Source organism: Eubalaena glacialis, chromosome X (genome assembly GCF_028564815.1).
Source record: "Eubalaena glacialis isolate mEubGla1 chromosome X, mEubGla1.1.hap2.+ XY, whole genome shotgun sequence".
Classification (NCBI taxonomy): domain Eukaryota; kingdom Metazoa; phylum Chordata; class Mammalia; order Artiodactyla; family Balaenidae; genus Eubalaena; species Eubalaena glacialis.
In genome coordinates, this window is record NC_083736.1 from 13621505 (window position 1) to 13647480 (window position 25976).

Genomic DNA, 25976 nt, shown 5'->3' on the forward strand with positions numbered 1-25976 from the left:
CACATTGCCAATACCTCAGCAACCCCCAGTGGTCCTTTCCCAATGGCATATCCCTTCCTACCTGGTATGGATTGAATGATTGTGCCCCCCAAAATCCGTATGTTGAAGCCCGAATGTCATGGTATTTGGAGGTGGAGCCTTTGGGGAAGTAATTAGGTCTTGAGGGTGGAGTCCTCACGATGGAATTAGTAGCCTTAAAAGAAGAGGAAGAGAGCTAGCTCTCTCTCCACCTTGTGAGGACATGACAAGGAGACAGCCATCAACAAGCCAGAAAGAGAGTCCTAGCGAAGAACCAAATCTGCTTGCACCTTGATCTTGGACCTCGCAGCCTCCAGAATTCTGAGAGATAGATGTTTGTTGTTTAAGCGCCCCAGTCTGTGGTAATTTGTTATAGCAGCCGGAGCTAAGACACTACCCCAGAGGTAACCACTATTTTGAATCTTGTGTTACTTGTTTTCTTACCTTTCTTTTTCCCAGCTTTGAATGTGTTCCTGAACAATTTAATCCTTTGTCCAGTTTTACCTGCTTTTGAACTTTGAGTGGAGCTACGTTGTAGGTAATCATCTGTGACTCGCTTTCTTTCCTCTCTATTATGTTTGTGATATTCACCTGTGTTGAGGCATGTGCTTCTAGTGTGTTCATCCTCATTGCTGTATAGCATTCTGTTTTGTGCCAGTCTCAGCCTATCAATAACCAATGTTGTGGTTGGACTCGCCCTTGTAGTTTTTATTATGATGGCAAGATGCCCTTCAGCAATAACCATCAGGAAACTCTGAAAAAATAAAGGTTTATTACTTACAGGACCTGGAAATTACACAGCACACCTGGGGCCACACAACGAGGTCATAGGTAGAGGGAGAGGGAGGGGGGGGGAGAGAGAGAGAACACAGGACTGGGGTTCTGCTTTTGTTCGGGTCGGGGGTGGGGTCGGGGCACTAGGGTTTTGAGGGCTCACTCTTTATTGGTGAATTTAAAACATAAGTGGGGGGATTTAAAGCACAGGAAGAGAAAACAAAAAGCAGCCCAAATGGTCAGTTATTGAAATCAACCAAGATCTCTAAAACAAAGGAACCTGGAGGGGTGAGGGGGGGGGGGGTCGGGGGTCGGCTGGGCTCTTTATCTAGTCTTGTGGCTGGTGATGTGTTTATTCAAGATAGCCCTCTTTGAAGTGGGCTGTCAAAGCTTCAGTCAGGTCCTTGCAGTACAAAAACAAAAGCCAACTGTCAGGGCTTACACTACACATTCCAGTGTCTAAATATACCATAATGTATTTATCCACTTTACTTTGGTTAATATTTGAGTTGTTTAATGCTGCTGTGAATATTTTTGTAGATATCCTCTGGTTCACCTGCACAAGAGTTTTTCTAAGTTTCATATTTAGTAGTGGAATACTGGGCCATAGGGCATGCATAAGTTTAACTTTACTAGGTGATGCCTAACTCTTTCCAAAGTGGTGGTACTCATTTTCACCACAGTAGGAGAGAATGTGTTGATCTATATTTTTCACCAGTGTTTGGTATCTTTCCACTTTTTAATTTTTGTTTCTTTTGATGTGTAGTGATGTCTCATTGGGGTTTTAGTTTGCATTTCTCTGTTTACTAATGAGGTTGGTGGCCTTTCCAGATGTTCATTGCCCATTTGGATATTCTCTTGTGAAATGTCTGTTTAAATTCTGTACTCATTTTTCAGGTGGGTGATTTCCTTATTGATTTTTATATGAGTTCTTTATATATTCTGGATATATTCCTCACACAGTTAATATGTTTTGTAAATATCATCTCATACTACATGACTTTTGTTTTTTTCATAATTTTTATGGTGAGTTTTAAAGAAATCTTTAATTTTAAGAATTTCTCTCAAATTTATCAATGCCTTCCTTAAAATTTTGTGGTTTTTATTTCTTGTTTACGAAATCCTGCCCTACTTTAAGATGATAAAATATTCTTTCATATATTCTTCTGAAGCTTTGTTATTTTGCCTTTCATATTATTTCTTTAATTCAACTGGCATGAATCTTTGGAAAAGTTGTGAGAAGTGTATTACATTTCTATTTTATCCATATTCAATATCAATTACTGAAAAATTCATCCTCTCCCCAATGATCTGTGCCTCCAGTCAAGTACTAAGAGTCCACACATTCGTGTATTTGAGGGCTCTGTGTTTTTCTATTGGTTTATTTGTTTATCCCTGAGCCAACACTACATTGTTTTAATCATTATAGCTTTATAGTAAGCCTTGCTATCTGGGAGGGTAAATCCCTCCATCTTGACAGCGACAGAGTAAAGAGACAAATTAGGTAATTAAATAGTTAATCCCATGAGGGTACTGTAAGTAAAGAAAAAAGTATGGGAGACCCCTGTAAGTTAATGATCACTCAAGAAAACAGGTTTAGTTAACCACAAAACCAAGCAGGCTTGCTTAGCAACAAAACCATGTGACAGAAGCACAAGGCATGCCCCCAAACAATAAAACAATGGTGGCATGAGACCCACATCCTGCCCAGTGAGCTAAGTTAATGATCCCTAGGACATGCTCTCTGTACACATAAAAAACAATAATTTATGGAAAGGTGCTCATTGTACAGAGACCTGAAATAATTTTTACAGACCTGGCTTGACCATGTAGGGACAAAAAAAACTCCCCTGCCCAACCTGGAGGAGGAGCTGATGATGCAAGCATGACGTCTACTCAAGAATGAAGAAGAAAGTGGTCTTTCACAGCCCCCCACCCCCACTTTTCCTTGGATTATAAAACTGTAGCCCCCTAAGTTCTGGGGGCATGGCACCCTCTCACCTGCCTGCCCGCTTGTAAGCCTCACAAGCGTCCTATTCTAATAAATCACTTCTTAGCTATCACTTTGCCTCTCACTGAATTCTTTTTGCACTGAGACATAAAGGACTGGGCTCCTCGGAGCCCCCCGAAATGACCCATATCGGTTTTGATCTCACTCTTCTTCTTCAAAAGTTTCTTTTTTCTTCTTGGCCCTTTATACTCTTCCACATAAATTTTATTTTATTTTTACTTAATTTATATTTTTGGTGAAGGAAAGTGCTGCATTTATTGTAAGGCACCAGACAATGAGTCCAGGACAGCTAATGTTCAAAAACCCCTGAGCTCCCCAATGGGTTTCAGGGAGGCATTTTTAAAGGCAAGGTGAGGGAGGGGAGTCCCAGGGTATGTGATCAGCTCGTGCACAATTCTCTGATAGGTTGATGGTGAGGTAAGAGGGCGGTGTCACAGAGGTTAACATTATCAATCCCGAGGCTCCAGTAAGTCTGGGGGGTACGTGCTCATGGTCATCAAGTGGTTAACCTCTTCCATTTGGTGGTGGCTTCAGCATCTGTAAAACAACTCAGGAAATCTGCATCACATACTGTTATCTAGGTACTTCAGAGAGGAGCCAAAGCAGAGGACTTGGAGGGAGGGGTCTGGCCCGGGAAGACCCCATAGGTCCTGCTTGGTTACAACAGCATCACAGTGCTTGTGTTCAAGAAACCCTTATTTTACTTAATAATGGCCCGAAAGTGCAAGAGTAGTGATGCTGGCAATTCGGATTTGCCAAAGAGAAGCAATAAAGTTCTTTCTTTAAGTGAAAAGGTGAAAGCTCTTGACTTAATAAAGGAAAAAAAAAAAAAATCATATGCTGAGGTTGCTAAGATATAGTAAGAACAAATGTTCTATGTATGCAGTTGTGAAGAAGGAAAAAGGAAATTTGTGCTAGTTTTGCTGTCACACCTCAAACTGCAAAAGATACGGCCACAGTGTGATAAGTGCTTAGTTAAAAGATGGAAAAGGCATTAAATTTGCACAATATTTAGAGAGAGAGACCACATTTATATAACTTTTATTACAGTATTTTGTTATAACTGTTCTATTTTATTGTTATTGTTGTTAATCTCTTACAGTGACTAATTTATAAGTTAAACTTTATCACAGGTACGTATGTACATGAAAAACTTTATACATAGAGTCTAGCTCCATCCTCAATTTCAGGCATCCACTGGAGGTCTTAGAACATATCCCCCACAGGTAAGGGGGATCTACTTATTTCCTTAGGTATTTAATATTTTTTCATACTCTATAATGGAATTGCAAATTTTTTGTTGTTGGTATATGAAAATATGATTTTTGTTGATTGATCTATCCAGAGACCTACCTAGCTAAAATAATTTACTAGTTCTATTGGTTTGTATGTAGATTCTTTTGACTATTTTTTTAATCTAAATATTCTCATAAACTGCAAATAATAAAAGTTTTACTTTTCTTAAAAACAAAACAAACAAAAAACAAAAAACGGGGCACCAGACATTAAAGCTGGGGCACCTGACGTAAAACCGGGCGCCTGATGTAAAATTGAGCGACTGCCATAAACCCTGCGCCTGATAGAAACCCAGCACCTGAGGTAAAGCCGGGCGACTGACGTAAAGCTGGCACCTCTCCTAAAACCGGGTACCGGATGTAAAACCGTGACACCTGACGTATTACTGGGTACCTGACGTAAACCTGGGACCTGACATAAAACTGGGGCACTTGATGTAAACTCTGGGGAACCTGACGTAAAACCCGGCACCTAACCTACAACCGGGTACCTGACCTAAATCGGGGGCACCTGACGTAAAACCGAGTGACTGACGTAAAACCAGCGCCTGACGTAACCCCGGTGCCTGACGTAAAACCGGGCGCCTGATGAAAAACTGGGCGACTGCCGTAAACCCGGCACCTGCCGTAAAGCCAGGCGACTGACGTAAAGCCAGCGCCTGAACTGGCACCTGACCTAAAACCGGGTACCGGATGTAAAACCGTGACACCTGACGTATTACCGGGTACCTGACGTAAACCTAGCACCTGACCTAAAATCGGGTACCTGACGTAAAGCTGGGGCACCTGACCTAAAACCGCGCACCTTGACGTAAAGCCGGCGCCTGACGTAAAACCGGGAGCCTGACGTAAAACCGGGCGACTGCCGTAAACCCGGCGCCTGACAGAAACCCAGCACCTGAGGTAAAGCCGGGCGACTGACGTAAAGCCAGCGCCTGACATAAAGCTGGCACCTGACCTAAAACCGGGTACCGGATGTAAAACCGTGACACCTGATGTATTACCGGGTTCCTGATGTATTACCGGGTTCCTGACGTAAACCTGGGACCTGACATAAAACTGGGGCACTTGATGTAAACCCTGGGGAACCTGACGTAAAACCCGGCACCTGACCTAAAACCGGGTACCTGACGTAAAACCGGGCGACTGACGTAAAACCGACGCCCAACGTAACCCCGGTGCCTGACGTAAAGCCAGGCGCCTGATGTAAAACTGGGAGACTGCCGTAAACCCGGCACCTGCCGTAAAGCCGGGCGACTGACGTAAAGCCGGCGCCTGACCTGGCACGTGACCTAAAACCGGGTACTGGATGTAAAACCGTGACACCTGACGTATTACCGGGTACCTGACGTAAACCTGGGACCTGACATAAAACTGGGGCACTTGATGTAAACCCCGGGGCACCTAACGGAAAACCCAGCACCTGACGTAAAATCGGGTACCTGACGTAAAGCTGGGGCACCTGACCTAAAACCGGGCACCTTGACGTAAAGCCGGCGCCGGACGTAAAGCCGGGAGCCTGATGTAAAACCGGGCGCCTGACGTAAAGCTGGCACTGACGTAAAGCCGGGCGGTCCACGCAAAACCGACTCTTGACGTAACCCCGGCGCCTGACGTGAAAGCGGGCGACTGCCGTAAGCCTGGCGCCTGACGTAAAGCCGGCACCTGACGTAAAGCCGGGTACCCGGCATAAAACTCGGCACCAGTCTAAAACTGGGGCACTTGACGTAAGTCCAGGGCACCTGACGTAAAGCAGGGGCACCTGGTGTAATAACGGGGCACCAGATGTAAAGCTGGGGGACCAGACATAAAACCGAACACCTATGTGAAACCGTGGACCTGACGTAATACTGGGGCACCAGAGGTAAAACCGGGCGCCTGACGTAAAACCGGGTATCTGACATGTGTGAAAACTCCCTCCTGGGAGATCCTGGCCCTGGAAGGAAGGCACAGAGATGCCGCCCGCCTGTCTCCTTCCGAGAGAACTCCAGCAGGCTCCAGAATGTGTCAAATCAGACGCCTGCCCCTCAGGCCGATGCTTCAGGACCAGCAAACAGAGCCTCTCCCACACTGTCCGGAGGCAGCTTCGGCACTGGGCCCTGGGCCGGTGAGTCTGAGCGCAATCCTTCCAGAGCTGTTTGCTTCTCGGATGGCTGTAGTGTGGGTCTCCTGAAGTGAGCCCTGTTGTTTTTCAAAGTTAGATATTTGGGGGGCTCATGTCTCAGGTGCAGGTCTTAAAAGCTGGGGGTGCTCCATGTGGAGTTCAAAGCCTTCACAGGGAGAAGCTCGGGGTTTGAGTTCCCTCCTGACTGCGAGTTGCTGCTCAGGGGTGGCGTTTATGGCGATCTGTGTCCAGCCTCTCGTACCCCCTCCCTCTCTTCTTCTTTCCTTCACCTGAGGCGTAGGCGCTGCTCAGCCAGTTTTCAGGTTTTTTTCAAGAGAAAGTTGTTCCATATGTAGCTGTAGGTGCGGTGTGTACGTCACTGTCTTGGACTGGAATCACCTTAATAAGATTTTCTTGAATGTTCTATGTTCCACTGCTGTTGTTTCTTTTAACAGGAAACTGAGGCCAAAAGTGGGCCAAAAGATTGTAGTACAACACGGGGGCGTTGGTATCAAGATACTGGCATCTTGATTTACAAGCCAGCGTCCCATCCTGTTGGTGTTTTGAATCACTTTAAGCAGGACCTTCCACGTAAATTTTAGAATCAGCTTGTCAATATCCAAGATTGTTGGAGTTTTGATTGCTATGAATTTAACTATAGATCAGTTTGAGACTTCGTACCCTGATAATACTGAGTCTTCTAATCCATGAATGTGCTATATTTCTCTAATGATTTGTCTTCTTTCATAATTTTCTTTGAAGCTTTATAATTTACTCCACATTGTTTGTTAGATTTAGAGGCACATATATTTTTGATGGTATCAATATTATACATGGGAATCTCATTCCCTCCCAATTTTTTTTAATTGATAAAAAGAAATGTGAGATATATATGTATGTATATATCATATATACAGTTAAGTAATCTTATTAAACTCTCCTAATTGATTTTCATTTATATGTGCATAGTTTAGACTTTTTTTAATAAACATAAATCACGTCCCCTGTAAATGATGATATTTTGTTTCTTCCTTTCCAATTTACCTTATGTTTGTTTTTCATGCCCTATTGCACTGACCAGGACATCAGCACAATGTTTAATGGAAGTGATGAGTGAACCCCTCACCTTGTATCTGAACGTCAGAGGAAAGGCTTTTAGAATGTCCTCATTGACTATGATGTTTGCTATAGCTTTTTGTATTAGATTGAAAAATATAAAAATCGGTGACATTTGACCATTTTTGAGTTACAAAAACAGTGATTTCATATATTTTAACATAATAGTTGCTCTTACCAGGTTAAAGTAGTTCACTCCTATTCTGATGTTTTCTAAAGGTTTGGGATAATTTTTTATATTGATATTATGAATGGTGCTGGGTTTTTTCAAATGCTTTTTCTGCATCTACTGAGTTAACATATATTTTCACGTTTTCTTGTTAATGATTGATTTCTAAGTACTAAAACAGTCTTGTGTTTCTGGATTAAACTCAACATTTCTTATTTAATATTTTGTATTTATGTTCTGGAATGAACATGTCCTGTGAACGTGAATTATGAATTCATGTTGAATGAATTATGTCCTGTGACTCTACTTTATTATACTGTTTGTTCAAATATTACCAGTGCCTATTTGCTTTCTCTTTGCCATCTATAATCCTGATTAGATGTATATTAGTTTTCTCATGCTGTTCTCCATATCTTTTTTTTTTTTTTAATTTATTTATTTTTGGCTGTGTTGGGTCTTCGTTTCTGTGTGAGGGCTTTCTCTAGTTGCAGCAAGTGGGGGCCACTCTTCGTTGCGGTGCGCGGGCCTCTCACTGTCGCGGCCTCTCCCGTTGCGGAGCACAGGCTCCAGACGCGCAGGCTCAGTAGTTGTGGCTCACGGGCCTAGTCGCTCCGCGGCATGTGGGATCTTCCCAGACCAGGGCTCGAACCCGTGTCCCCTGCATTGGCAGGCAGATTCTCAACCACTGCGCCACCAGGGAAGCCCTGTTCTCCATATCTTTTAACCTCTCTTCCACATTTTCCTTGTGTTTGTCTTTCTCTGATGCATTCTGGTTAATTTCTTCAGATAAATCTTCCAGTTTATTAGTTTTTTTCCGCAACTGGGTCTGATTTCTGTTAAAGTCCTCTTTTGAGTTGTTTATTTTTAACTTCTAGAAGTTCCATTTCAAATCTGCATGGCCATTTCTCACAATTTCTTGTCCCCTGCATGTATTTTTAAAATTATTCATTATTTATTTAAGTATAGTAACCATTAGCTGCTTCATATTCTGTGCCTAATGTGTGAAATCTTTGTAAGTCTGTTACTCCTTGCTCTTATTTCTTTCTGCTGTTTCTCACTCGTGGTACCATACTTTCTTGACTTTTTTTATGATTTCATTTGTTTCTTGCTTGTATTCCTTAAAAATTGTATTTGCTGGAATCCTTGGAGATTTGGAATAAACTTCTTAGTATAGGGAGAATTGGCTTTTGCTTTTTTTTTTATTGGAGTATAATTGCTTCACAATGTTGTGTTAGCTTTTGCTGTACAGCGAAGTGATTCAGCTTGGCTTTTACTTTCATCTGCCAGTTGTGGGCACTTATCAAGCCTGTCTTAAACCACTTGATTGGTTTCAGGTTTTGTTGAACACCCATATGTGTTATAAGAAATATGAATTTGGGCTGCATAGGCTCTAAAGGGGCAGCTTATGATTGCCTTTTCCTGAGGGCATCTCTTCCCTCTCTTCTCAGTGCAAAGATTTAGAGAGCAATTTTCATTGCAGTCCCTTGAGACAATAGCCCTTTGGGTTCCCAGTGTTATGACTGGGCCTTCTGTTAGACTCTTCCTTTTAGGCAGGCCCTTGGTTTCTTCTCCTATATCCATGCCACACAGGAGTGTGACACTGAAGTTCAAGTTCACATCAGTTTCGCCACCACTCTCAATGTCAAAGACTGCTTTGGTGCACTACTTACCTCTCCGGGTTTCCATCTTTAATCAATTTATTACCTACGTTTTCCTTTCTTTCTTGCCTGCCATCAGCTATTTTAATAATTTTATTAATCCAGTATTCTAAATTGTTTTCAGCAGGAGGGTCAATCTGAAATCTTTGCCTACTCTATTACTGGAAACTGAAGTCCAGATGCAATATTTTTTGCATAATTACTTTACAACTGGTTACTTTTCTACTGTAACACCTATCATGAAGTCAGTGAATATAATTAGCAACCCTCAGGCTCAAACTTATGTATTTCCCCGGGGAAGCTGAGACAGAGGCACAGAGAGAATCACGTATATTCTGCTACTTAAGAAGGATAGTATCCCGCTCCATCCTGCCCCATCATTTGGCAGTAACGAAGATCACAGCATTGACTTGGCATAGGGGTCCAATAGAATCCCTACTGCCTCTTTATTCTCTTCCCCAAACAATGTTAAGCAGTACAGTCAGCCCTTTGGATCCCTGGGTCCTGCATTTTCAAATTCAACTAACTGCAGATCGAAAATATTAAAAACAAACAAACGAAGAAAAAAAAAAACAATTCCAGAAAAGTAAAACTTGAATTAGCCACACACCAGCAACTATTTACATAGTATTCACGTAGTTTTAGGTATTATGAGTAATCTAGAGATGATTTAAAGTATATGGGAGGATGTGTGTAGGTCATATGCAAATACTACGCTATTTTATATGAGGGATTGAGCATCCATGGATTTTGGTATCTTCGGGAGATCCTGGAACCAATCCCCCTCGGATACAGAGGGATGAATGTATTCATATTGTGCCTGCCACGACTTAAGGCTTCCACTTATGAGATTTCTTCTCCCCCTCACCCATGTCCGAGTGTGTCTGAATCGAAATGCTCAGTGGTTCTCAGACAGAGTGATTTTTCCCCCCAGAGCACACAGGACAAAGTCTGAAGACAGTTTTGGTTGTCACAACTCGGGGGGGGGGTGCTACTGGGGTCTAGTGGGTAGAGGCCAGGATGTTATAAACAGTCCCCCCAAGAAAGAATTATCTGGCTCCAAATGTGTGTAGTGCTGAGCTTGAGACATGCTGGGAATTGATGAACCCAGAGAGTTTTGCCCGTGAGAGGATGAATTCCTTAAAGAATGTAGGTGGCAGAAAATATGGGCTACATCATCAGCCAAATGCAATTCTATTGCCTCATGAGAGGAACGTCTAATTGTTAGGTCCCTCTCTAATGTAAAAATATGACATTATAGCAGGCTAGCACCACCTCTGGGCTGAGAGAAACCTTTCACAGAAATATTTAAGCAGTACGTGTTTCTTCCATTGCAGTGCATGAAACGGTCTTTAGGGACATGCACACAGTGTTACTTAGTTAAGTACAAAAGAAAAAATCCCAATTTCCAGTCCTATCTGTTTCCCATTAGAGTGGAAAAAAATCACTAATTGTATATTGAGATATTGAGTGTTAAGTCAGGGCAATCCAGGACCATTGAAACTTCCACACAAGGGAATTTGACCAAGGGTCTCCCGGGACAGCCATGTAGTAATTTGGCTGAAATCTGATTATTAGAGTTGCTGAGTCAGTATACATCACCAACAATTTCAGTGGCTTCCATTCAGGAGACCATTTTCCCTCAGAAAAAAATAATTCTCTAGCACTTGAGAAACAAAGAGATTTTCTTCAAGCTGATTCAATTACATTTTAATATTGATGTGTAACTTAGGACATAAAGTATATAAAATTTCAATGATTCTGTACCAAATAATATTGTATCAGCAGACTTGCTGAAGTCATTAATGAGAAGGGGTGAAATAATTTCTAGGAGAAAATCTGAATCAATCACAGTTCAACAGAGAAGCCAAAACATGATGCATGACATAGAGTAAAGGGTTTATTATAGGGTTTATTGTGGGGATGGTGGAGCAGTTCATGGAAGGCTATTTTCTCTGCATCTCGTGTTGAGCCAGAAGTTCAGCCAGACCAGCAATTGGAGGTGAGCTGGGCATACATGAGAGCAAAGACAAACCGGAAGCTGCATCTATCTTTTTCAACCTCCAGCCTCAATGCCGTGGGTAACCTTCAGGAGAAGCTGGCTTTGCCATGGCACTGCACATGCGCTTGTCCCAGAGAAAGCTAAGGAGGGAAGCTGTCAGGAGCTAGATGAGCTGTGTGTCCAGGTACTGCCCCCGGCTGACAAGGTGAACCGGCAGATCAGTGGCAACTCTCCTGGTACTCTACAGCAGGGTTGTAAATATAGCTGCTAAAACATAGCTGCTGCTTAACTTCTAAACTTCTCAATCCCACACAACTTTCTACTATGGCCAACCTCAACATGGAAGCATACAGGGAAAGAAATTATGGGAAGCACAATACAAAGACACCACAAATACCCTGCTTTCCAAAGGAGGAGCAAATACTTGTGGCTAAGCATTTCCCACCTTGAAATTAGTGGATGACAGTATGAGAGGCTGGCAGTAGCCTTGGGAATGTGGATGTTAGAGAATATAATCCCAGAGGATGACAAATAAAGACAAGATGACACTGGGAGTCTTTCTCAGGGAACTCTCTATCCAAGAGGATGTGAACTGTGGAAGAGGCCATGGGCATCTTGTTTAAGCTGGCAGCTAGAACTGTGATTGGAACTAGGCATCAGTGGGAGCTGGAAGCTATTTCCTTAGACACTATGACATCTGACTCTACCTTATAAATGTGGGTGTGTAAAAACATGTTTGAAAGACTAAGTAAGCTGGAGATTGGAAGGTTAACAAATCAAAAGAAAATGACACATAATACTTTTTATAGACTCAGAGAAGGCATTTGATAAATTCAGCATATATTCATGATTTTATTTTATTTATTTATTATTTTTAACATCTTTATTGGAGTATAATTGCTTTACAATGGTGTGTTAGTTTCTGCTTTATAACAAAGTGAATCAGCTATACATATACATATATCCTCATATCTCCTCCCTCTTGCATCTCCCTCTATTCATGATTTTAAATGAACTATTAATAAAATAGGAATTGATTAATTTACTTTCTTATCATGACGGAATTTAACCAAAAACTCAGTATTATGATTTATGGGAAAATGGTAGAAGCTTTTCCCATTAAAACCAGGACAAGACAAGGATAGTTTTTATTACCATTCTTAATATTATTTTTAAATTTTTAACCAAAACAATTAGACTAGAGGATAAATCAAGAGGCATAAAAATTGGGAAGGAGGAGGTAAAGTTATCATTACTCATGGATAAAATTATATGTATAATTTTATATATTATTATATAGTGTATATAATAATATATATATTATTGCTAGAAAACCCAACAGAATGAACTAAAAAACTGTTACAAATGATAAGGAATTTTAGTACATTTCTGGTGATAAAATCAAATACAGAAAACAATAGCTTTCATACAAATAAACAATAACCAATTACAAGTTATACTGAAGACCCTACTTGAGCAGTTGTGATGTGAACTGTATATGCTGCAAAGGTGAAAATATCTCTTATCTGACCCTTTATAGAAAAGGTTTGCTGACTCCTATTCTAGATCACGAGAAAACACTAGAAAACAAAACACCCAATGCAATACAAAACAAAACAATCTTTGCCCTCATGGAGCATATATACCAATGGATTCTAGAAGATGAGAGCCACCTATTAGACAAAAAATATAAAATCCTAAATATCTTTACAAAGTCTATGAAACCTAAAACAAAATTTCTTTATTAAAGATATTCTAAGTATTTACCACTTTGCAGAGAAAAAGTATCTGATCAATTTTCTAATTCCTTTCAGTCCTTAAGGAAATGCTACCTCTCCATGATTAATCTCTGTGTGAAATAACTAATTACTTCCTATCAAAGGCCGATTTCCCTTAATGCTATTTATCTTATGCTAATCTCTTATGTTGATGTCAGTAATATATCCTGAATTTCAAGTTCATTACCTGTTAACTTTAAAAATGTACTTCTAGCTTATGTCTCTGAGGTCCTTTCCTCCATGAAACAAAATCAAGGCACTTAAAATATGCATAGTGCTTATAGTAATATAATTTAAATATTTCCTCCGTTTTGATCTCAACAAATTAGATTTAATCTGTGAGCAAGGTTTCTCAGTCTTAGCACCATTGACATTCTGTGTGAGGTTACTGGAGCCCAGGGCAAAAGAGGCCCTGATTAAAAAAACAAAAACCAAAAAACTATGGTAGATTAATTGCATATTCCAGACATCTTTGTAATTGGCAACTCTATAAAATATGATATCCCCTCTTTCCTGCCAGAGTAATGGTTCACAGAGCGAAAATTAAAAGCCAACTTTTTCGCAGCTCTGCGTTTCCTGGTTATTAAGCCTCACTCTGTATTTATGGAATGATTTAAGTATTAGTCTAAAAGTTCATCACCAAGCAAACAGAATAATATACCTGCTTCACAAACCCAGAGGGCTAGATAGAGCAGGTCATTCCATGCCTGCAAAGACTTGTTCTGATAAATGCAAATACCCAAAGGGCACAGACATTAGCTTTCGTGGGTCAATGGCTACTAATTCAGACTTTGAGAAAGAAAGCCTTCTCAGTGATTGGGTTCTCAATCTTACAAGACCTAGAACAGCAACTTCTCCAAGATTCTTATTCCTCACAATCTGTAGGAAAGAAATAGAGTGGTTAATATAACAGGATTGATAAGCGTGAGGGTTTTGATTAGGCAGACCTGGGTTTGAATCCTTGAACCATCACTTAGTAGCTGGATGCGTTACTTAACCTCTCTGTGTCACATTTTCTCTATCTATGACATCGTGATGATAATCCCTAACTTACAAGGTTGTTGTAAGATTTGAAAATGACATGAAGAGATGCACAACTTAACTAGTAATCAAGAAATGGGAAGACAAGACTGCAAGGAGATTCCATTTTATACCCGTATGATTGTGAAAAATAGGAAGCCTGGCTATACCAAGTGTTGAGAAGGAGGTGGAATGATGGATCTCTTATATAACACATCTCTCATACATTATATATTGGTCCAAATACTTTGGAAAATGATAAAATATTGTATCGTAAAGTTAAATATTCTTAAATTCTATGAACTAGAAATTCTACCCGTAGAAGGAAACTTAAAAGTGGTTATCCACAAATATGTACAAAAATGTTTAATAGCAACACTGTTCAAAATAGCAAAAAATGTGAAACAACCCAAATGCCATTGACAAGAGAATGGGTAAACTAATTTTGATACATTTGTACAATGGAACATTAAACAGAAGTGAAAATAATTGAACCACAGCTGCTTGCAACAATACATTGGGTGAAGACTAAGTAAAGTACAAGATCCTGTCACAAAGTTCATTGCAAGTCAAAACAATTGTATATTGTAAAGCATATAACTATATGTGATGAAACAAAACAAAACAAAAAGACAAGGGAACAATAAACACAAAATTAATACAGTGACTCCCTCTGAGAGAGAGGCAGGATGGGAGAGGGGCAGAACACAGGGTAGAAGTAAGTTGTTGGTGATTCTCAAATTCCTGGGTTGGGTAGAATGTCCGTGGACGGTCACAAACACTCAGTAACAGGTATTATTGGCATTATAAATGAAGGTTGGGGTGGATCCAGGTATTGTGGGAGTACTCTTTAAGAAAAATAATACAGACTTACAAATATCCAATGTTCTTGGCCACTTCAGTGTTCCCTAACGTGAGGGGGAGGTGTGACAGAGAGGAAGTCAGAATGGAAAGAGACAGTGAGTGGTCTTAACTAATTCTATTTCAAACATCTTGCTTTTGCAAATTTTACCTATGACCCTGTCAATACATTTCTCAGGCACTACTAGCGATGTGGAAGAAGCTTCTGCAAGTTAGGGCCCTGAAGCTTAAGCTTCACTGGCTTCATGGTAAATGTACTTCTGCCTGATCAAGGAGGATAAATGTAAAGAGGATTGCATGGGTCTGGTCTTAGCTCTACAACTACAGCTGTGTGTCGTCAGGCAGGTCACTTACCTTCTATGGACCTCAGTTTCCTTCTCTGTGAAATGAATGGATAAACTAGGTCAGTCAAACAATATCTTCAATCTCAAATATTCTGCAACTCTATTAGTGAGGATCCAGAGACTCATTTAATACACACAAACAGTATGAACTGTGTGTCATTGTTTTAACGTGCTTATAGTAGGTTATAAATTAAAACTCTGTCATCCCCTGTGGAGCCTGTGATAATGGAATTTACCTTGAGCACAAAAGAGAGTTCTTTGGCATGGAATTTTTATTCCCTCAGGATGTAAATGTTTTAAAATACAACATTATGAAAGTGTAAGGCAATTTAGTAAGACAGGGAAAGTAAGTTATATATGAAAAGAGGTGACAAAATGAAAGTTAACCTCAATTAACATGAATGTTTGCTTAAAAAGTCAAGACAAAACAATGTATAATTAAAAGTACTAATAAAAGGGTTCAATGAGAATGAAGGGTGATAACAAAAACAGACAAAATGCAATCACTTTTCTTTTAATTCCAGATACAGAAATCTGAGTTCTTTCATTCCCCAGACCACAGAATACTATCACCATGGGATGGTACATGGTCACTTTCTTGTTTTATTTTTCTTCATTACCAATCACTAGTCCCGTGGCTCCATCTCCTCTCAGAAACCCACTGGAGTGTATTTGTTATCTCTCCTTTGATGTATATGCATCTTTGCAAACTAAAAACCATGTATCTTTAAATTTATACAATGGTATTGTCTTATAGATCTCATCTATTTCTTTTTCTTTTAATATTTATTTATTTATTTGGCTGCTCTGGGTCTTAGTTGCTGCATGCAGGATCTTTGTTGCGGCACGCGGGATCTATTAGTTGCGTCATGCAGGATCTTTAATTGCAGCATGTGAAATCTTAGTTGCGGCATGTACGATCTAGTTCCCTGACCAGGGACCAAACCTGGGCCCCCTGCATTGGGAGTGCAGAGTCTTAGCCACTGGACCACCAGGGAAGTCCCTAGATCTCATCTATTTCTTTTTCTCACTTGAGAATGTGTTTTTAAGATCTTTCCACAGTGCAATTGCTTTTAATTCCAGAATAGCATGCATTTTATTTATCCATTTCACCACTGATGAACAGCTAGGTTGCTCCAACTCTTTGTTTTCCCAAACAAAGCTCCAGTGAGCAAGCTTATTCAGTTACCATCATGGATCCGCGCAAGAGTATATCTACATTATATACAAAGGAGTGGGAGTTCTATTTCATAGGGAATATGTGTAATTTCACTTAGAACACCACTATTTTTGTCCACAATAGCTGCACCCATCTAAATCCCTGCTGGTAGTCCATGAGTCCTCATGTCTTCACAAACACTTGATATTTTATGACAATAAAATGACGACAAGGTGTATTGCTATTTTACTTTGCATTTTTCTGATTACCAGAGAGGTTGTGCATCTCTTCTTGTTCTTGTTTGGCCAGTTACAATTCTGTTTCTGTGACTTGTCTTTTCATATAATTCATCCATTTTCCTATCTCCCCTTCCTTTTTTTTTTGTTGATTTGCATTATTTCCCTGTATATTGTAGATATTAATCCTTTGACTCTAGTTTTTGATGTTGCAAAAATCTCCCACTAAGCCACTCATATTAATTTTACATGTGATCTCTTTCATTCTAAAAAGGTCTTTAGTGTTGATGTAAACAAGTAATAACATCTCTCAACTAGACAATAATTAATTTTTTAAATAATTGGAAAAATCCATTTACCAGGAGAAAATCATGTGGAAAGTGTATGATGTTGAGATTGCAAAGTGAAGAAGTTCAGCACATGTTTCCTTAAACGAATTTTGAACTACCTTCAGGTTTTTGTGAAAATCAAACACCTTGTCTGGATACAAACACTACTCTAAAGCACAGTGAGTAAAATACCCAAATTTCCAGGTCGTATTGACTTTGACAAAGAGCAGAAGTCTATTTAAGAATCATGTTAAGCTCTCTTTTAAAAATCTGTTGATTTGTAGATATATTTATTTTGTATATAAATTTTATACACAATGTTTATGACTCATATTACACAATAATAGAAATTAGTAGATGTGATTTTTGGTAGGTTTTTAATAGATCTTTATCAGATTAAGGGGTTCCTTTTTCTTTTTTTTTCTTTTTGGCTGCATTGGGTCTTCGTTGCTATGCATGAGCTTTCTCTAGTTGTGGCGAGCGGGGGCTACTCTTCTTTGCGGTGCGCAGGCTCTAGGTATGTGGACTTCAGTAGTTGGAGCACGCGGGCTCAGTAGTTGCGGCATGAGGGCCCTAGAGCATGCGGGCTTCAGTAGTTGCGGTGCGTGGGCTCCGTAGTTGTGGTGCATGGGCTCAGTAGTTGTGGCACATGGGCTTAGTTGCTCTGCGGCATGTGGGATCTTCCTGGACCAGGGATCGAATCTGTGTCCCCTGCATTGGCAGGCAGATTCTTAACCATTGCGCCACCAGGGAAGTCCCCCTTTTTCTTTCCCTTCTATGTTTTGTGGTGGATTTCTACTGTTATTATAATATTATATTTCTCTTTATTTCTAACAATGCTTTTAAATTAAATTCCACTTTACATATTGCTATCACTACCCAAATTTTAATTTGATTACTATTAATCTGGTTAATTTCTCTTAGATCCTTATTTTAAACCTTTATGTGTGGTTTGATTTTAGGAGTTTATTTTATAAATTAAAGATAGCAGATTTGGGTTTTGGTTTTAATCCAGTGTGATAGTCTATGTCTCTTATTGGGTGAATTTAACTCATTTAAATTTATTTTTATTATTTTGTATTTGGACATATCTTTTTTTATTTTTTGGAGGTCACCCATCAACTTTTAAAAACATATTTAAGTATAAATTTTTGTAAGCAAAAGTTATTCAGTTTTACTTATCCTCCTTCCTAAGGCAAAGATTTTAACATGCTGTAGCTATGCCTTGAACAGCCCCCGCCATTTTATTGTTGTTTTGAGATTTAGTTTCACTCATGTTTATAAAAAATTATTACTTTTTAAGTCATTAATTAAACTTACTGACACTTTTTAAGTCATTAATTAAACTTACTGACATATTTTATCAACTTATTTGTTCACTGTTATTTCACACATCTTAAGCATTCCCTCTGCACTCACTTCTCTTCTTGCCAAAGTATATACTTTAATATTTCTTTCAGGAAGGGTCTGTGAGTCATAAATTCAGCCTATGTAAATCTGAAAATATTTTTATTTTTCCCTCACTCTTAAATATGAATTTATATGCACATAAATTTCTAGCTTGAATATATTACTCCATTGTATTCTTGCAAGTATTGTTAATGAGAAGCCTACTCTCTTTCTAATTGTATCTGTCATTTCTATTTGGTAGCTTTTAAGATATTTTCTCTTTATCCTTGCTGTTCATTTCCACTACAGTGTGCCTAAAGGTGGTATAATTTTATTTGTCCTGCTCGGTTTCAAAATGAACTTTGTTCTGAAGATTCAAGTCTTTCTTCAGTTATGGAAAGTTTTCATCAATATTTCCTTAAATATTGCTTCTTCAACTTCCCTCTCTTTTTTTTTTTTCTCATGGCACTTGCATTATGCTTATGTATTTCTCAATCCTTGTACGTTATAACTTATCTTTTATATTTGGTATCAGGATCTGTGTGCTAGATTCTGGATGAATTATTCAAGACAATTTTCTAGTTCACAAACTCTCTATTCAAATGTGTCTAGCTTTCAGTTTATCGTATCTTTTGAGGAACTATCCTATCCTATTTTTAATTCCAGTGACTATATTTTTCATTCTAAGTTTTCTCTACGGTTCCTTTCATATGTACTGACTTACTCTTTTAAGTCTGCTTTGTTTTATAATTTCCTGTTTAATTTATGAAAATTTATTTTTTAACCTGTCATCTTAGGCATACTTATGAGCAAATCTTTTTTAAGCTGTTTTCTTATTTCAGTTTCATTTTGAGTGTATTTGTGTTTTGATCGATGGTTTTGTCAACTTTCTCTCATAGCATACGGTTTATTCACTTTCTTTGGAATTTTAGTTTCCAAGATCGTTTTGAGACTTTGAGAGGAAATTCTTTCTCTCCTCTTGATGCTTTCCAGCAGGTTTTTAGTCCTTCTGCCTTTGGGCTGATGATACAGAACCAGGAGTTATTTGGAGGTTCCGGGGTTGGGGAGGTCTCAGTCTTGTGACGGACAATATCAGGGGCATCTCAAATCCAGTCAGAATTAGCCTGTGGACGTCTTGGCTCCATTCTGCTATGAAGGCTGCCTGCGTCCTCTCTTCCCTCACAGGCCCACCTATGAACTGCAGCTGATAAACCACAGCCCCAGGTGGCGGTGAACAGCAGGTCTTTACAGCTGCCTTCACCCTTTACTATCTTTTCCCTTGGCCTCTCTAGGCAAACAGGAGGAGACAACACTTGGAACCTATTTCAAAAAGGTGGCTGAACTTTGTGCTACCCCACTGCCTGGGTAATGTTCAGCATGTACAGCGGGGCTTCAATAAAGACAGAGAAGCAGACAGTCTATCCAGATAGAGAACTTTAGGAGTCAGGCTTTTAAAGCCCAAGAAGGAATTTTACTTAAAAATGAATCTAACTGGTTTTATTTTGGGTCATTTGGCTACAGATGACATAGAAAGATTTTAACCATAACTGCTTTTCTTTGGGGGATATATCAAGGACTCAGTAAATGAACCTACTTTAAAGAATGTTGGAACATGAGAAAATATCCCAAGGACCAAACGAAGGAACCAGAGCAGAGGAAGGGGGCACAGAGAGAGAAAGAGAATCTAGGAGATGGAAAGAAGGAAGCAGAAAGAAAAGCAAGGTAGAGAGACAGGGACAGGAGGAGAGGAAGGGAAGAGACAGAGGCAGAGATGGAGAGATGAGGCGGGGTTGCGGGGAGAAAGAGTCAAAGGGAAGAGGAAGAGAGAAATACAGGCAGTGTAAGAGAGCCAAAGGCAGACAGAAAAGGAAGAGGCTTGCAAAAAATATCCTGAATACGTTGAAGGGATTCCATTTTCTTGCTTTTAAAAGAGAAAACATAGCCACAACCATAGGAGTAGATGTACCCTATTTGCTGAGCCTTTTGAGGGGATAACCCAGAAGAGCAGAAGTAGTGAAAATGACTGATCTTCCCATCAGTGGTATGACCCCCTCCAAGCCTGAGACAGAAGGCTGCTCTCCACTAGCTGTTGCCAGGCACAGCCAAGGAGCACTCCCACTGCCTCTGGTCACTTCTTACAGCCAGGCTGATCTGACGGTCTCTTCAATAACACATTCATCCACAGCCTTATTAGTTTTCGTCCTGAGTAACACTAATTGCCCTTCGGCTGAGAGCATGTGTGAGGCATTGATTGATGACATTGCACTATTTTCCGCTTCAGCAGCAGCCACATAGGTCTTGGCTGATGCACACACCCCTCCCCACACGGCAGGTGGGGTGATTCCAGGACCAGTGACTGCAGGGAAAGTGAGCCCTCATCAGCAAACTAGTAGTTGGGTTAATAGAATGAACCACAAGAGATTAACCCCATCCCAGTGACTGATCTTCCTTTGAAACCGCACGGTCAGCTATCAGCATGAGGCCAAATATTTGCTTTTCTCCAGGAGTGCTTCCATTTATCCAAACCTGTCTTTGCTTGCGTTTCCCCAGAAGCAGAATCTGAGCAAAGCATATGAGAGCAAGTAGTTTATTTGGGAGGTGCAGATAGCACTGGTAGGAGAGTGGGGAAATGTGAAGAGGGAGAGAAGGCAGCCGACAAAGCATGCATTATCAAGCCAGCTTCCACTGTGGACAACTAGAGCTTAATCCTACAGGAAAACTCGGAGAAATGGTATAAAACCCATGCCCCAGGTTACTTAACTGAAGAGGCATGAGAGCTGGGTTTTTTTTTTTTGTGGCTGCGTTGGGTCTTCGTTGCTGCGCGTGGGCTTTCTCTAGTTGTGGTGAGCGGGGGCTACTCTTTGTTGCGGTGCACGGGCTTCTCATTGCAGTGGCTTCTCTTGTTGCGGAGCACAGGCTCTAGGTGCGCGGGCTTCAGTAGTTGCAGCACGTGGGCTCAGTAGTTGTGACTCGCGGGCTCTAGAGCGCAGGCTCAGTAGTTGTGGCGCACGGGCTTAGTTGCTCCGCGGCATGTGGGATCTTCCCGGGCCAGGGCTCGAACCCGTGTCCCCTGCACTGGCAGGCAGATTCTTAACCACTGTGCCACCAGGGAGACCCAGCTGGGGTATTTATACGCTAACTCTTGTCAGTCATTGGCTGCTACTGGATGGCATTCTGTCCGGGAAATTCCAGCTTGTCCTATGTATGAGCAGAGTGACCTTCCACCTAAGGCGATGTTGACACTGGCAGGTGGAAGTTAGCTGGAGTAGACTAGATGGTAAGGCCTGAGGGATGTGTGGGGCTCCTACAACACTTGCCCAAAGCCTTAGTGGACACTTAGAGGCTTCCTAAGCTCCTCAGAGAAAAGCTGCCCATTTCTAAAGTTTTATAACATAGGCTCATCTACAGGCAGTATAGCAATGATTCCTATGGTCATATGTTTTTATCAAATTCACACACGCAAGCTGTTTTAACCACAGTTGGTCAAGGTCACTATCTTTTTCCACTCTGGAATCTTCCCTCACACTTCCCTTGTATTAGGTGGTTTCTCTGATCCTCCCCTTCGAAAAAGCACAGTAAACTAATCAACAGTCATTCTAAACTATTTTTAATGAAAAACATTATCACTGTTTGGACTTTGGAGTTATGGTCTATTGGGACTGCCTTAAAACAGGCCCCCATGGGAGAGGTAATGATTAGCTATAGTTAAATAATTATTCACTGTGGCTCTTTGGTGGCCCTGTGAACCAGAGCACTTTTGGGGAGGGCTGGTATTGATAGTCACGATCACTTCTGGTTCAAGAACTAGTGGTAAATGTAAAGTGACGAGAGGAGCTGTCTGGTTCTTTAAGGAAGCAAACTACCTAAGCTTAGGGAAACAGTTTGGGAAAATCCAAATACAGTTTATCATCACTAAGATTTGGAAATTTACGAAGCCACTTTTAGCACCTGACAGGTTTGTATTCATCCCTGAGCTAACATGGGCCCTGTAATTTGATAATATTTGCCCATTCAAGTACCAGTATCCATGAAAAACCCCATGTATGAAACAGACACATATGTATTTGAGTGTATATGTACCCATGTAACTATGTAAGTATACATGACATCTATGTAAAACTCTCCAAAAATAAAAATTGAAATATTAGGAATAGTCAACATCATTCTGTTTCCACATACAGACTAAGAGTATAAGGAGTCACTACCATTTGTTGAAAGCTTACCATGTGCCAAGCACTGTGGAAGCCCTTTAAATCCACAAAACCCCACAAAGTAGGTTCAGTTATTATTGTCTCTGTTATTCAGATAAAGAAACTAAAGCACAAAATGTTAAGGAACTTTCCCAAGATCAATTTGTAAGTGATGGAGCTAAGATTTAAAATCAGGTATTTCTGACTCCAGAACCTGATTTTTAACTACCACATGGTAGCTTTAAGTATAAATAGCCTGTTGGGACTTCCCTGGTGGTCCAGTGATAAAGAATCCGCCTTCCAATGCAGGGGACGCAGGTTCGATCCCTGGTGGGGGAACTAAGATCCCACATGCCGCGGGGCAACTAAGCCTGAGCACATCAACGAGAGAGCCCGCGTGCTGCAAACTACAGAGCCCACGCACTCTGAAGCCTGCGCGCCACAACTAGAGAGAGAAAACCCACGCGCCACCACTAGAGAGAAGCCCGCGTGCTGCAACAAAAGATCCCACATGCCTCAGCGAAGATCCTGTGTGCCACAACTAAGACCCGACGCAGCCAAAAAATAAAATAAATAAATAAAGTATAGATAGCCTGTCAAAAGGACAAGGTCTTGGCAAAACTGCCTAGAGCCTTGGGCCTGTAACTGTTCAAGAGTCTGCAGGAAATTGACATTTGTACGTATAGGCTGGGGCAAAGGTTAGGGGACAGATAACATTTTCTCCTGGGGTAAACACTAGGGGGCATTCCAGGACTCAGTCTCACTCTGCCTTTCTCCTATACTTTTTTTCTGTTAAGGTGATCACCCCAGGGCTCATCTAACTGTCCTCCAGCTTCCGTGAGCTTTAGCTTCTGGCAAGGATGTCTATGTGCTCAGACCCACTAAAGATTGATACCTCATACTTCTCCTCTGGGCATATTTGTCTAGAACAGACACATAGTCTATACAAGGTTTCTCTATGAGGTAGACAAGTTTTATTTGTTTGTTTCTGCCTCTACTAGCAAAGAGCTCAGGTTAAAAATGATTGAGATGCAAGAAGTGTCATTAAGTGGTATGTAACTGACTTTTGGTACTGACCTTTATGCAGATTATACACAAGGTGCAATTCTTCTTGGTCTTCATGTTGCCTTAGCAATTCCACTCAATTTCTTTATACTTCTGTTAACATCCTCTAGCTAAAGACCATCAGAAACACACCTAGAGTCAAAGCTGTTTTTATTGATTTATTACAATGAGAGTGAATGTACACATTGGGGAACCATAGAGCATCTCAATAAGAGGGAGTTCAAAAGGATTTATTATAGTATTTGGACTTGTAGTAGGTGACTTCAGGCAAAGTTCAGGAAATAGGGCTTTATTCTGGGTTAGGTGCTGTCAGGAAATAGGGATAATTCTGTGACTGGGTACTTTAATAATTCTTTTTTTTTTTAATATTTATTTATTTGACCACGCTGGGTCTTAGTTGCAGCACTCGGGATCTTCGTTGCGGTGTGCGGGATCTTTTAGCTGTGGCATGCAGGATCTAGTTCCCTGACCAGGGATCGAACCTGGGCCCCTTGCATTGGGAGCATGGAGTCTTAACCGCTAGACCACCAGGGAAGTCCCAATAAATCTTATCTAAAGGAGGGGAGACTAGGGTGAGGCTTTAGCTGTAGTTGGTGAAGCAGCGGCAATCACTTATATGAGCCAAGATAAGGGGATGTTTGATCATTTTTGTTGTTTGAACACTGTTCATGCTTTTGTCTGTTTTCAGACATGATTGCAGGGTGGTCTTGTTTCTATCTTGATCTGTCATGGTCTCAGAATGGGCTTATGTGATGTTGGTGTTTGTGAGATGGCTTATGTTCACCAGGGGAGCACCGTGGCCCAGCTCCGAGCAACACCAAGGCTTAGCTGACAGTTCTAGGCCAACTTCTGCCATTAGGGGTGCTTTACTCTTTCTCAGTTTTCTTATCCTTAAGCTGGTATTTCTGAGTCTCATCTTTTGGATGAACTCACCTCTCCTGTATGTAGACCTCATAGGGAAAGACAAAATACCACAAAGGTGCTAACAATGGGCCTTAGGCCTTCCAAAAGATCTTTCCACATTGCAGCAGAAAACACTGATACCATGTTTTCCTCTCCTTAGTTTTCCATTTCCTCATAACATAGAAATAATTCCATCTGGAGCCATACCTAGAACAGACCAGGAGATGATGCGCCAAGGCCTGTGGTCTAATTAAAATAGATTAAGGAATGAGAAGTAAGGATCAATGTAAGCTAAAAGTTGAAATGCAACAGTTCAACGGTCACACGATGGCACGTACTAACAGTAATCAGTAAGGAAAGCTCAGATTAATCTGTGTCATAGCAGTGATTGTAGCTAAGTGGTAGGGGAGAATGCAGAAGACTGCGTAGGACAGTTCTCAGAGTTTGCATTCTGGCTTTGGAAGCCTTTTATGACTTGCCTCTCCCTTGGATAGTAGAGGGAGCCCTCCTCCTTCTCTTAACTTTATCCCCTCTGTAGCCACACAGACTGGTTTCCTTTGAGCCAAAAGCTTCCAGACACCCTTCTGTGCTGGAGAATAAAGTGTCTGACCCAGCCACTCTTGATTTATGTTCCCTGGGCTGCTAATAATAACAGTTGCCATCTTGATACTCTCAAATAGATACTGAAGCTGTTTGCCAGTAGGATTTGTGTTTGTGTTTCTGGCAATACAGTTTTTCTCCCTGCACTGTTCATATCCTCTGTAGAGTTTTCCCTGCATGAAAAATATTTGCTAGAAGTGAGACTTGTTAGCTTGTTCTGATTTCTGTTACCCTATATTGATTTGCAAGTTCTACAACTTTATATAAATGAAATGATGCAATGCAGTATGTGTTCTTTGTGTCTGCTTTCACTTATAATGTTTGTGAGACTCATCCACGTTATTGCTTGTAGTAATTTTTTTTTTTTTGCTGAGTAGTATTCTCTTGTATGAATGTACCACAATTTGCTTATCTCATTTGTTGATGGGTATTTGAGTTATTTCTAATTGAAGGCTATTATAGTTAAAGTTGTTACAAGCATTCTTGTACACAGCTTTTTTAATGGACATATGTTTTCATTTTTCTTAAGTAAATACCTAGAAGCCGAGATTTTGGGTCATAGGGCGGGTGAATGTTTAAATTTATGAGAAACTGACAAATAGAGTTCCAAAATGATTGTACTATTTTACACTCCAACCAACAGGGAGACTTCTCGTTGCTTCACATCCTCACCAACATTTTTTGTTAGCCATTGAACTTTTAGCCGTTCTAGTGGGTTTTATAGCACTTTAAAGTTTTCTGATTGTCCACATCAATAAGAGTGCTGGATTCAATTCTTACATGTTTTTTGCTTATATTTTTATATTTTTCAATTCTTACGTTTTAGGAGTGAAATTAGAAAAGGTACAACTTTTTTCTTTAAATGGTACAAAAAATACTAACCATAAAAGAAAAGATTGATAAACTGGACTTCAGTAAAATTAAGAACTTCTGTTTATCAAAAGACACCTTTAAG

At 40.4% G+C, this 25976-nt stretch overlaps 1 long non-coding RNA gene across 1 annotated transcript in view; it reads left to right on the forward strand.

Moving 5' to 3' along the window:
- Positions 1-215: 215 nt before the first annotated feature.
- Positions 216-25976, forward strand: part of LOC133082449 (uncharacterized) — a 161259-nt gene continuing 135498 nt past the window's right edge. Inside the window, exon 1 of the long non-coding RNA XR_009698952.1 lies at positions 216-422. This is a non-coding gene — a long non-coding RNA (uncharacterized LOC133082449). The remainder of the gene's footprint in view (positions 423-25976) is intronic.